Genomic DNA, 12,268 nt, shown 5'->3' with positions numbered 1-12,268 from the left:
AAAAAAAGATTTAAAAATTTTGAATGGCCCGTAAAAGTTTTGAGATAGTTTGTGGCTGAATTTGTTCTTGAACGATTTTTGCTTAAAAGGACATTCTAGCCTGGTTCGAAAACAATATCTCTTCGATCCTGATTGTAATATCTTTTCATTCTTTTCTGTGCCTTCTGAAGCTTCCATTTAACATTTGCAAGGACTTCGTCTCTTGCCATCAGTTTCTTCTCAACCTCGTCTCTTTTGGCCATGCCTCATGAAATGGAAGGCATGACCCCACTCGCTAAGTTTTTTCACTTGGTCTCTCTCTTCATTTGCTAAATGCCCCTTGAACCTCATGCATAATTGTACGAGGGTAGACTAGTATATGAACCTCATGCATAATTGTACGAGGGTGACCTAAGGCTTTTATTTTTTTTCCCCAATACAACAGCACTTTACACAAATGAACATGAGCGAAACCAACAAAATCAAAAAAAAAGAGAAGTTGGGGGAGGAACAAACACTTAATTCTTCCGAGCTATATCATGGCTTTATCTTGTGAGTCACGGCTAAGCCTTGCACACTCCTGGCCTGGGTTCAGGATCACACTCCACACATTTCAAGTGAACAAGTTCAGCAGAGGTAGGTTGACATCATTCTTTGAATCGAAATATTCAATTACCAAATTTTTCTCACCCCATCTAAAGTTCTTGAAAAGAAAAAATGAACAAAGATATATAGGAGAAAGGATAACTTGGTTAAGACAAAGGAGAATATTATGACAGGCCCCAGGTAAGAGGTAAGAGATTGTAACAAAAAATCCATTACAAGTTTTCAGTTTAACATCAAGATTTTTTCTGTGTCCCCTCTCATAAGAAATTAGACACTATCAGCACATGTTTTCTTATTCCAAAAATGGGAACTTGATGATGAACCAGGAAGCTAGTACCCACCCGACAACCCAATTGAAGAGTGACTACCTCCATATGCGTCACATCTTTGTCTATGTTCCATGCATGTCCTTTTCTTGGTAAATTCTACGTATGCCTTTCCGTAGCCGCCAATTAAATGCCCCATGCAATTAAACCAGAAAGGTTATACTTTAAAACCCACTTATGGGTTGTGGGGATGCCTCCAGCTACCTGATTCAAATGATATCCTGTTCGCGAGGTGAAGCATAGTTTCAACTTTTCAATAAAGTAAGGAAGAGAGAGTGAAGAAAAAAGCTGGAGGTATTGGAAGGGTCATTAATCCTACAGTCCTAAGATTTTGAACACGTTAATCATCCGTCATCTGGAGCAGATGTGGACGTGGTTGGAGTCTTGCAGGCTCCAATTCCAAGTCAATGATCAGAGATATCCTTCCATCACGCCACTCCAGAACCTCATTTGTCCAGATATGGGGTATATTCCGCATACCATGCGGGAATACAGTGGCCACCAAACAACCACCACATCCTGTAGGCTCCAACCTAATCCTATCTTGCCACCCAGGCAGCCAAAAAAAAACAGCAACCATCCACTCTGCTCTAGTTCCGAATCAGTCCAGGTTTTTTCTCCCTTCAATTTTATAAATTATGCTGCTACTTGTCATGCAAGGACAAAAATCCAAGAACTTTTTTAACTACTGCAGGAGAACAAGTGCCGAACCTATTCAGAGTGAGATTGGTGTGAGCCGGTAAAAAGACGCTGTAATGAATCATGAAAAGAGATGTAATTTGATGATATAGTAGAGGAAACAATGTCTCATAATAACACCAAATTGTCTATGCTAGCTGCACCACTGCTGACTTTATGCATCAGCGGAGTGAGGAAAACATATATAATTTTATGTTCTGCATCATTGATTGCAAGTCTCCTATCAGAAATTTCTTTACAAGAAAATGACATAGGGTATAATATCCTAAAGAAAATACAAGGGATTTAACAATTCAAGGAGACTAAGGGCTTAAGCAGGAACAAGAATTGACGGCTCGTGTGGAAAAAGTTTAGGAATAGCATGGCATGAGAAATACACAGATTTTTTTTTTCTGTTCTGAAAGTATCCATATCACAGACATCTAGAAAGACATAGCCGGACTTAATAGTATTTGCAGACTGATGGGCTAGTTTCTCACTATCCAAGCATCATGGGTCATATCATGTAATAGGAGATTCAGTAAGGCCACTAGTGACTGATATTAGACAAAATTTTAAATTGTAGACACCTAGATGCACTGCATGAAACATTCGAGAAATGACTGCATTAACTCGTCTAAATAATTTTAAGCTATGATCCAACATTCCTAAATCGAAGCCGAGGCAAGTAGACTTCATTTATTCTATTGCAACAGCATCTCAGGAAACATAGAGAGAATCTTACCGGAACCGACAGAAAGATAAGGAGACCGTGATTCCCATCCTGCACCATAAACTTTATACCAGCCAATAATTGAAGCTTGCAGGAACTTTCAGTTACTGTAGCATGAGCTGACCATAAGTTGCCGTGCTAACATGCTTAACAACAAAGAAAAGAAAGCAAGTAATATGCATATCTTTAGCAAACAGTGGTAAAGAAAGGAAAAGCCTCAAAATACGTTTAATAAAACCAAAAAGAACGAGAAGGTTATCAAGCTTCACTTTTACAAAATCAGGCATAAAATAACATCATCAAAAGCCAGCATAAGCAACAGAAAGCAACTTTTAGACAAAAACATTTTCCAGTGAAGGGTTTATACATGTGCCCACAGATTCTTGGGTATCACATCAAACTTTTTGTTATGTAATCAATTACAAATCCAGATTTTGTTTTTAATATCATTAATATTCCAGTTGCACATTGTCCGCCCTGGTTATACAAGATATCAAGGAATCTGTGATTCTAATTTAGATTATAGGGCCTGTTTCCTGACAGTTTGATTTGAACTTCCTTGTCCCAAGACCAATTTGAATTAAAAAATGTAATAGTTCAACATTAATAATATAGCTTTCTTCATGGAACTTCCCGAAAGAACAGTCTAGCGCAAGCAGCAGCTAGCATCATGTAGACAAAGACAGTTGCCAGTAAAGGCTGATTATACACCCATCAATTCTATAATACCTGCATCGGAGTTTTTGGAGATACAGTATCCTTTTTATATAACATTCAACATTTAAAAATAAACCCAACATGGCGGATCAGAAAATAGTGTTCATGCTCCTGACCCAAACTAAATGGGCAATTATAGGCTCAAGGAAACCAACATTGTGTGGGCATACACCCTCCTACTACTCCAAACAAAAGATAGAGTGGGTGGGGCTTTAAATAACCATCACTAATTTGACTGATAAAGCACTAATAACTGACCCTAGTTACTGATAGGGTTGACTGGCTCAGAAACTAACACTGTTACTACCCTACTGAGACGTGAAGGTGATACACTGAACTCTGTGGTTTGCACACAAAAAGTCAAATTTGAGTATGTGACATAAGACTGTATTTGCCTATGTGATGGGAGGCCATTTTTCCAACAATAATGAAGTTGTGTTCAATTCTTCAGTTTGAGATGCATGTCTGCCTAAAATCACAGCCTACTCGACTTCAGTTCAGGATTGTAATTCATGCCTTTTCAAGTGAAGGAGTTTAGTAGCTGATATCATCCTTTAGATCGAAAATTTCTAGTACCATATTTTGCTCCAACTGATCTGAGGTTCATGAAATAAAAGGAAAGATGATCTGGTCAGACAAGGTGATAATAATGATGGCCGTGCAAAGGAGATTTTGATAAGAATTCCAACTTTAAATTTTCAGTTATATGGCACCTATTCACTCCAATTGGCACTCTCGGAAGGATATGGTGAGTTCTCTAACCTGGACATTGCGAGTGAGAGCCATTTAGAATCAAGACATCAAGAAGCTTTTGCTTATCTAAATTTGTTTGAAAGATGTCTTACAAGAGGAGGCTAATAAAGCATTGTTAAGCAGACTTTAGGCACCAAATCATACATCTGTCTCAATAGAATGAGTAAACCTAACTAGCAAGTCAACACAAGCCTGATTGTGTTGAGCTCAATTTTTTTTTTGCTGTATTTCTTTTCATGGGAAACCAGATCCACTAGCAGCACAGATTTTCCCTTCAGACACATTTCATAGATCAAGCATCTTATGTTACAACAGTTTGTTAACTTGATGTTGACCCTGAACCTAAATCCAACTTGGCATCCTCATTGAAAGAGTGACTACATCAAGATCTGTCATATATGGGTCTACGGACAAGAAAATGTTCCATGCAATTGGACTAAGCAAGTTTATATGGTCTTAGTATGCTGACAAAACTCATACCTATTATATTTCAAAAATAAAAATTAATTTTATGAATCAAACATGTACCCAGCTACCTTATTTTACAATATCCTCTTCGTGTGGAATGCACATAAATTTTAAAGCTTATGATTCAGTTGACAAGAGGAGGCAGAAGAAGGCTGCATTTGGAGGGCTTGTAGGAGCCACAGGACCTACAGTTCAAGATCTGGGACACTAAAAATCACCACATAAATGAATCAGGGGTATTCTCATACATGGATGCAGCTAAACTCTCCAACTCCAACTTGATAAGCAAATAGATATCCTCTCCAACATAGCATTCAGAGTCTCTCATCCAAATTTGGCATACACAAACACCTCTGAATCCTTCACAGTATCCAGTCCAATGCTATCTTACCACTGATGTAGCAATGAAGTATCAAGTTATCAACTATCATTCACACTGCTCCACAGTTTTGCATAATCTGATCTTAAACTAATTCTGCCTCAATTTTGTAACTTGTGCCAATGGTTCTCATGACAGGACGAAAAACAAAGAATTCCCTACCTGTTACATGAGCAGAATGTGCTGAACCTATATACTTACAAATACAACACAAGATTAGTGTTAATCGGTAGTAATAACAGAAGACAAGTTAAGATTTACGACAACAGATGGTAATTTGATGAAATCAAGTTAAGAGAAAAATATTGCTTCATATTGGCAACTGTGCCAACTCTAGGTAATAATAAAGCAAGGTAATAAATTGCTAGTTCCAATTCATAATTTTCTTGCAAGAACAGAAGATAGGGATTTTATCCTGAAGAAAGTATTATGAATTTAATAATTAAAGGACATGAAAACTTCAAGAAGAAACAGAAGTTGGCCATATTATAAATGACTGAATGCTGTTAAATACTGACATCACATAAGCAATGTAGCAAAAGAAGTTTTGCCCTTGATGATAGTATCCACATCAGAAATATGTTTATGTATGTACATAAATATGTGTACATTTATGCATATATGCATTTATTTATGTATGTATATACACACATATGCATATATATACATATGCGCGCGGGCACAAATATATGCATCATTAGTCATACTGGACAGTGAGGGGATTTGATATGCTCGGACTGATTTGGATAACTATTTTAAACAATAAAGCTTATAGCTACATTACCTGAAACATTAAAGAGATGATAAATTAACTCATTACAATAATCTCAAGCTATGATTCTACTATTCATGAATTGAAGCCTAAGCAAGCAAAGATGCAGCAAGACATAATATCTTTATCATTAAATTGCTAAGCAACATGCTTAAACTCTTAATTATTCTACTAAAATTATATCATGAAAATAATAGAGATATAATTAAATGCAAATTAACTGATGGAAGGATAAGGCAACAACAGCATCCATCCAGCTCCTGAAGATAGTATGACAGCCAAATATTAGCATGAATTGAATAAATTGCTAAGTTCACATGTGAAACAACAAAGTAAACAAAGTATGCAGTGGGTACATCTATAACAGAGACAGTAAAGAAAGGAATTCCTTAACTTTAAGTTCGTTATAACCAAAAAGAAATCATCATATCAAGATATACTTTGTCAAATCGCACATAAAGCATCACAATCAGAAGACCAAATATAAGCAAATATAAGCAAAAACAAGCAATATTTAGATAGAGACACTTACAGTGGTGGATTGATTACAGGTACCCACAGATTCTTAGGTTTATTATGTAATTAATTAAATATTTAATTATTGATTTTCTGTAGCATTAACACCCTGATGGCTCATCATTCAGCATGTTTATACAAGATAACAAGGTACTTCCAATGCTGATGCAGACTAGACGGGCTTGTTTCTTGACAATTTTATGTGAAATATTAATTGCACTTCCTATGAAATATGATTCTTGCTAAACTTTAAATTATATTACATAGTTTGCTAAAGTTTGGAAAACATTGTCTAGCGCAAGCAACAGCAAGCACTGTGCAGACAGATGCTTGCCAGTAAACTCATGTATTAACAGGTGCAATATTTGATACACTTACAAGATACTAGATATATGGTTGCCCTTTTCTATAGTTACATAGTTAGACAATACTTCAATGGCTCAAGCTCAACATGGCATAGTAGAAAATTATGGAATTTGAGATACTGATAATTACTCATGGAACCGCTACTCAACAGTTCAGAGAAACATATTGGATTTGTTGCTAAAATATTGGTATTAAACCCGAAACTCCCGGCGGATGGCCAGTGACCCAAGGAAAGGAAAGAATCAGTTACATTTTTCATATGCTCTCCTCTTATAGATAGGAGTAACAAAGAACAGAGTTCTTTTTGTATCACTTCGTCGTCCCTTTTTTGATCGCATCTTTGCAAAATCCTGGGCCCAGCAACCAGTTCGAAATGAAAAATAAATTCTTTATTTATATTTTGACCAGATATCGCTTTTCCAAAATTAACCAAAAGCTTATAATATCTAGCAACCTCAGCTAATTATGTCCTGCACAAGGAATGGTTGACTATCATTTCTGCAATCCTGTTCACGAATTTCTGGTTCATGCTCCTGCACAACTCAGGATGCCAATATTTCTTGTTTATCCATTAACTTTCATAGAAATGGAAAGAATTAAAACTAATTAGGGACCTGAATTTTTTTTCCAGGCACTATACAGATTCTGAAAGTGGGGATTCCAAGAAAATTGCACATTACACTAAAATAATTCTAATTTCATGTCTCTTATTTCTTCCCTCCCCATTTTAGCATAGCATATAGCTGGAAGAAATGACGTCCATACAAAAGGATTGCAAGTGAAAAATATCATAAGGTGGAAAAACCAAGCCCTGCTCAATCCAGAACATCAGTTCTCCATCAACAGGTCTTGCACCAGTGCCTATTTGTCCTTAAAAAACATCAACTGGCAGATATCGATATCTAATGGCCTTGAGCCCGGAACAATCATCTAATGTAAGTTGTTTGAAAAGTGAAGGATGACATTCATTTGTAATTAGAAATTCTACCATATCTCTCTCTCCAAACACCACAAAGAATCATAATAAAGCAGAATCATTACTCTACTTACGAGGTATGCTTTAAATATAATCAATTCATTGGATCCTAGTTCGGGACTGACGGGGCTCGAACCCACAGCTTCCGCGTTGACAGGGCGGTGCTCTGACCGATTGAACTACAATCCCAGCAAGGTGTATGGCATACATATTCTTACTAGTTTTATAAGAACATTCTATTCGTTGTGTTGTAACAGAAACACGAACGATATACTGAATATCCACATGAATATATAATATAGTGAGAGCGACATGGATTACTAGTAACGAGTGGTTATTTTATTGCCAAAAAAATGGATAATCAATTTTTCAATGAGAAAAAGAACGAGTCTCGCTACAAGTCGAGCTTGAAATGGAAAGTCCAATGGATAAAGTATCGCTCGCTTAGACAGGAGCGATATACGCAGGTCTTGTCTTGTTCTCTTTTCACCTTTCTAACTCCTCCCGCCAAAGGTGCGATGAGAAAGGAGAAACCAGTTCCCAACAGGCTTGAAAGTTAGATGACCAAACCAAGATCAAAGGAAAAGCTCCCCTTTCTGAAGGAATCCCCAAGCCAAGTCTGGTTGCCAGATGCTAGAACCAGGCAAGGTGCGGGAAGAGAATGCGAGATTTCATAAGCCGCCTTATTTGGCTTATGAATGTTGGAATACTCCAAGTACAATTAGCAACCAATGAACTTAGACATGAGTCATGCTCCAGCTAAAAGTTAGCCTAAACCGGAAAAAAAAAACTATGGAGATAGCCATTGTGCATTCTAAATCATATAATCTTAAAAATTGCCAACATTGTGCATGGGTTGCTGACAAGATTGTTTCCAATATATTGCAATCCCTATCCAATGGCGAGTGGAGACCTAGGATTTTGTTAGAGCAATTACCAAATGGTCATTTAATGAATAATCACAGCTTGCAGTTTGCTAGCATCTTGATTTGAAAACTTTGTGTTTCCCAAAAACTAGAGTTAATATCAAACTGTATCCTAAGAGTTGGCCTAAGTTTGAGGCCTAGCCTCAACCAATTTAGGCATAATAGCCCCCAGTTGGTGGAGTAAATTTAAATTTACTAACTCCAAGTATTGGACTCAATGTAGGTCCATGGTTCAAACCAAGGTTCAAAATGCTCATCAATTGGTAATACCTGAATTCAGCTCTCTAAGATCCAACAAGATTAAGGGAGAGCTCCCTTTATAAAACTCAAGGTTACAAGAGATCAAGCTCTGTATAAGCAAGAGCTTGGATGAAACCATTGCTCTACCAAGGAGTTACTTCTCAAAACAGAGCGACTCAGAAAGAGAATGGTCCTTTCTACCAATGGTAATATATGGGAGGAAGAAGGGGAGATCTCTTGAGGCCTGTACCACGGCTGTCCATGAATAAGAGTTTTTAGATATATAATCCTTGGATAGAGCCTGATCCTCTGCTTCTTTATAATAAAAAAAGAAAACATCCCATGAGTTTTGAAAGATGCCAAGAGTGGTGATGGTTTTGGACCTTTTCACTCACTGCCAAATAATTGTTACTAACTGATTATTGCATTGCTTAAAAAAAAAAGAAGAGGATTATTGCACTGCAACAACACTAGCTGCAATTTTGTGATAGAAGCCAATATAACAAAAAGGGACAATTGCAGAAAAACAGCAATATGAAAGCTATATATAGGTATATACATAATGCATGTTGCAGAGGAAAATATTTCATTCTCAATTATAACTAAGTGAATAAATAGTAAAAGTTATAAAATTGATTTTTTTTCTTACTTCATCAAAGGCACAGAGTAAAGCATTAACTTAGATCACTGGTTTGCATAAAATCAAAGCAGAAGGGAACAGGAGATGCCTTTTAATTTTTATGAAGTTTCTTTCAAAAGATTTTGAAAAGTGTATTTGGAGACCAGAAAGAAATCTGAGATTAAGAAAAAAATATATTAGGAGAGACCTCCTTTCTTAATCTAATGGCCAATATAGATTGCAAGAAGTCTAACGGTCATAAATGTCCAAGGACAATTTTTTTTTTGAGAGAGAGGGACAGATACCCATCTGAACTACAATTACCTAGGTCCCAGTGCTTGGGAATGCAGCATCTAAGATTTGAATCCAGAACCTCTGATTGCTAGACAGAGGATAGGACCACTAGAGCAAGCCCAGTTCATATGATAACAGAAATCTCCGTATGTTTATATAATTTAAGATATATTTTCTTGCTTATTGAACTTAAAAACACCAACGGTAACGTTTAACAATTCAAACACATCATTCCCTTCATTATCTTCCACATAGGAAATAAAGAGATCAAGATAAGAGATTAGGAACATCAGTAAAAATCAATGGTTTCCATGAGTTACGTAAAATCAAGTAGAATATTCATACTTCAAACCCCCACCTCCCCAAACCCCAAAACCTATTCAGGGAGACTAAAGTTATATTCAATAATTCAAGCAATTAACAAGACATGATCAATATGGCCTTTCATATCAATCCCAAACCAGCAAAGTTTTCTTTTTTGCTTAATGACAACAATTCACACCTTACATACTCATAAATAGTGGTTGGACAACTGAGCATTTACCAACTACTTTGAAAACCTAGTCCTTTTGTCCAGAGTAAGAACCAATCAATAAGTAAACCTGAGCTCATTCTTCTTTCGCAAGATCCAGGTTTTGCCCCAGTTCCTGGGAGCCACAAGTCAAACTATGCCATCCTGATCTCATGGATGCCAAAAACTTAAATTTCATTAAATACCAACAAATCCTACTATCAATAGCATTATTATACCCAGCATTTAAAACCCCAGAAGCAATCAGTTTGTGAAGGCACTGTACATATGTATAGCCAAATGACGGTCAAGCATTAACATTTCACATTATCTTGTGAATACTCAACCAAGGCTCCACATACTGGTATAAGACCTCGTACCTTTTTGTTTTTTGTTTTTTGCTAGAACGGTAGAGTACCAGATACAAACACATGACACAGGACTGCATCCTGCACCGATACACTGTTTACCGATGCTAATAGCCTACAAAAATGGTATGGTACCATTCATACCGTCCTGTTCTGGCAATATTTGCAACCTTGACCTCGACCATGTCTAGTTATTGTTTCATATAACCCAAACATCAAGAATAAGCTGATCTAGTATTTGCAAACTTCTTATTTTTTCTTGGAAAAACAACCTGAAATATTTGCATTTGCATCCGAATAATCTATAATACAATCACATCTATGATCAATTTTTAGTTGTATTGATTAATTATAAATTGTAATCTTCATATAACTTTTTCAGTTCAACTAGCTGATTATTGCACTGCAATAGCAATGGCTGCAATTTTGTGAAAGAAGCCATTCAAAGAAAAATGAAACTATTGAAAAAAAAAAAGGAGTAACACAAATGCAAACATTTATCTTTTATTTCTGTTTTTTGAAAAAAAAACACCGGACTACCCAAAGATAAACTATTAAACAGCACAGAACTTGTCAATGAAAATGTAAAAGCAAACCCTGATCAGCTTCAGAACCTACTTCACATGGCCCAAAAATCTATCTCCATAAAAGAGGAGCGTTCATAGAACTGCAATACCTAATCATACTGCACCAGAAGCAAATCGAGGCGATTTTTAATGGTTAACCACGATTTCAACCTCGAAACACCGCAAAATTTTCTACATCTTACCTACTGATAAAACTTATTCTGAATTTGGCTCGAATGTCCCATACCATGATGGAAATTGCAGACAATTTTAGGAAAGACCAGACTTACCTGCGTTCATCACCAAATAGCGATCGATTTTAACTAATTTTTTCAGCTCGATTTTCGACTCGTAACGAATCACAGAGGCCGCTCCACCCGATGATGGAACTAGAAGTGGAGAAATTATAGCCTACTCCTGGTGAACCACCTCAGCATTACACCAGGCCAATCCATTTTCGCCGCATGGCCATTCTGGCCACCTCGGCTTGGGGGGGGGGGGGGGGGGGGGGGGGGGGGGGGGGGGGGGGTGGGGGTGAGGAAATGAAGGGAGCGCTCCGCGACGGGAACCCCAATTCACGTCTTGGTGGGCGATCCCCCGCTGGTGGCACGCAGCCATCGCCTCCATCAGCGGGAGCATCATCGCGGCAGCCTCACGCTCGGGGAGCGAGGCGCGGCCGAAGATGCAGGCGAACAGGTCGGGGCCCGGGCAGAGGTCGAGGACGGGCGGAGGGGGTCGGCGTCCTCGTAGGCGGCGTGGATCTGAATGGCGTGGGGTTCACGGCGGAGGCGAGCTGTTGTATCTTGGCCTCCCGGAGTGCGAGATCGCCGTCAAGAGGTTCGGAGAGGAGGGCCTTCTCAATGGATTTCGCGGCGAACTCCTCGCCGGAGGCCAGAGAGGAGCAGCGGGTACATCGCGCTCAATCTCCCCGTCCGATCCACGCCGGCAGGTTCCGCATGGCGGCGTAGAACAACGGCACTCGGAGCGGTGGTCGTGATTGGGTGGAGAGCGGAGCAGCGCTCGGGAGGCGGAGGACGCGGGCTAGGATTTCAGAAGAGGGCGGAGAGGAGCAGGGGAGCAGTTCCTACTTTTTTTTTTCACTCTCCTTAATCTGAGGTGGTTATAATGAACACGTGGTGCAATTTTATTGGTTAGTGTACAGATGAGGTTGTACACCAGGTGTATGGTGTAATCTCACCTAGAAAAGGCTATGGGCCGGTTTGGGTCGCATCGAGTCGTTTCTTTATATCAACGAGAAGCGGGACGAACCCCGAACTCGAATGCTAAGCCTGCTCCTACTCGTTAGCGGATCGGTTCGACCAGATCCGAACCCGCAAACGAGAAAATTTTGGGCTCGGAGGAAATTTATTCGCCACATATTGGATTCTTTATCCAAATTTTTTATATGTATTTTAAAAAAAAAATTGCTTGGCGGCATAATAAAGGATTGAGGGAAACCATTACCGACTCCGAAA

General features: G+C 38.4%; 1 long non-coding RNA gene across 2 annotated transcripts; it reads right to left on the bottom strand.

The window, feature by feature from the left end:
• Nucleotides 1-709: 709 nt before the first annotated feature.
• Nucleotides 710-11,999, bottom strand: LOC113463744 (uncharacterized). Of its 2 annotated transcripts, none has more exons than XR_015969002.2 (2): nucleotides 2,335-11,999; nucleotides 710-1,622 (listed from the first exon to the last, which is right to left on the bottom strand). It is a non-coding gene; the product is annotated as an uncharacterized LOC113463744 (long non-coding RNA). The 2 variants fall into 2 exon arrangements; XR_003388530.4 differs by having other exon boundaries at nucleotides 710-1,132.
• Nucleotides 12,000-12,268: the final 269 nt, after the last annotated feature.

Source organism: Phoenix dactylifera, chromosome 1 (genome assembly GCF_051530095.1).
Source record: "Phoenix dactylifera cultivar Ajwa chromosome 1, Ajwa_hap1_PhDact_Kaust_v1.1, whole genome shotgun sequence".
NCBI lineage: Eukaryota > Viridiplantae > Streptophyta > Magnoliopsida > Arecales > Arecaceae > Phoenix > Phoenix dactylifera.
Note: the sequence above shows the minus strand (reverse complement) of the source record. Positions and strands in the feature narration are given on the sequence as shown.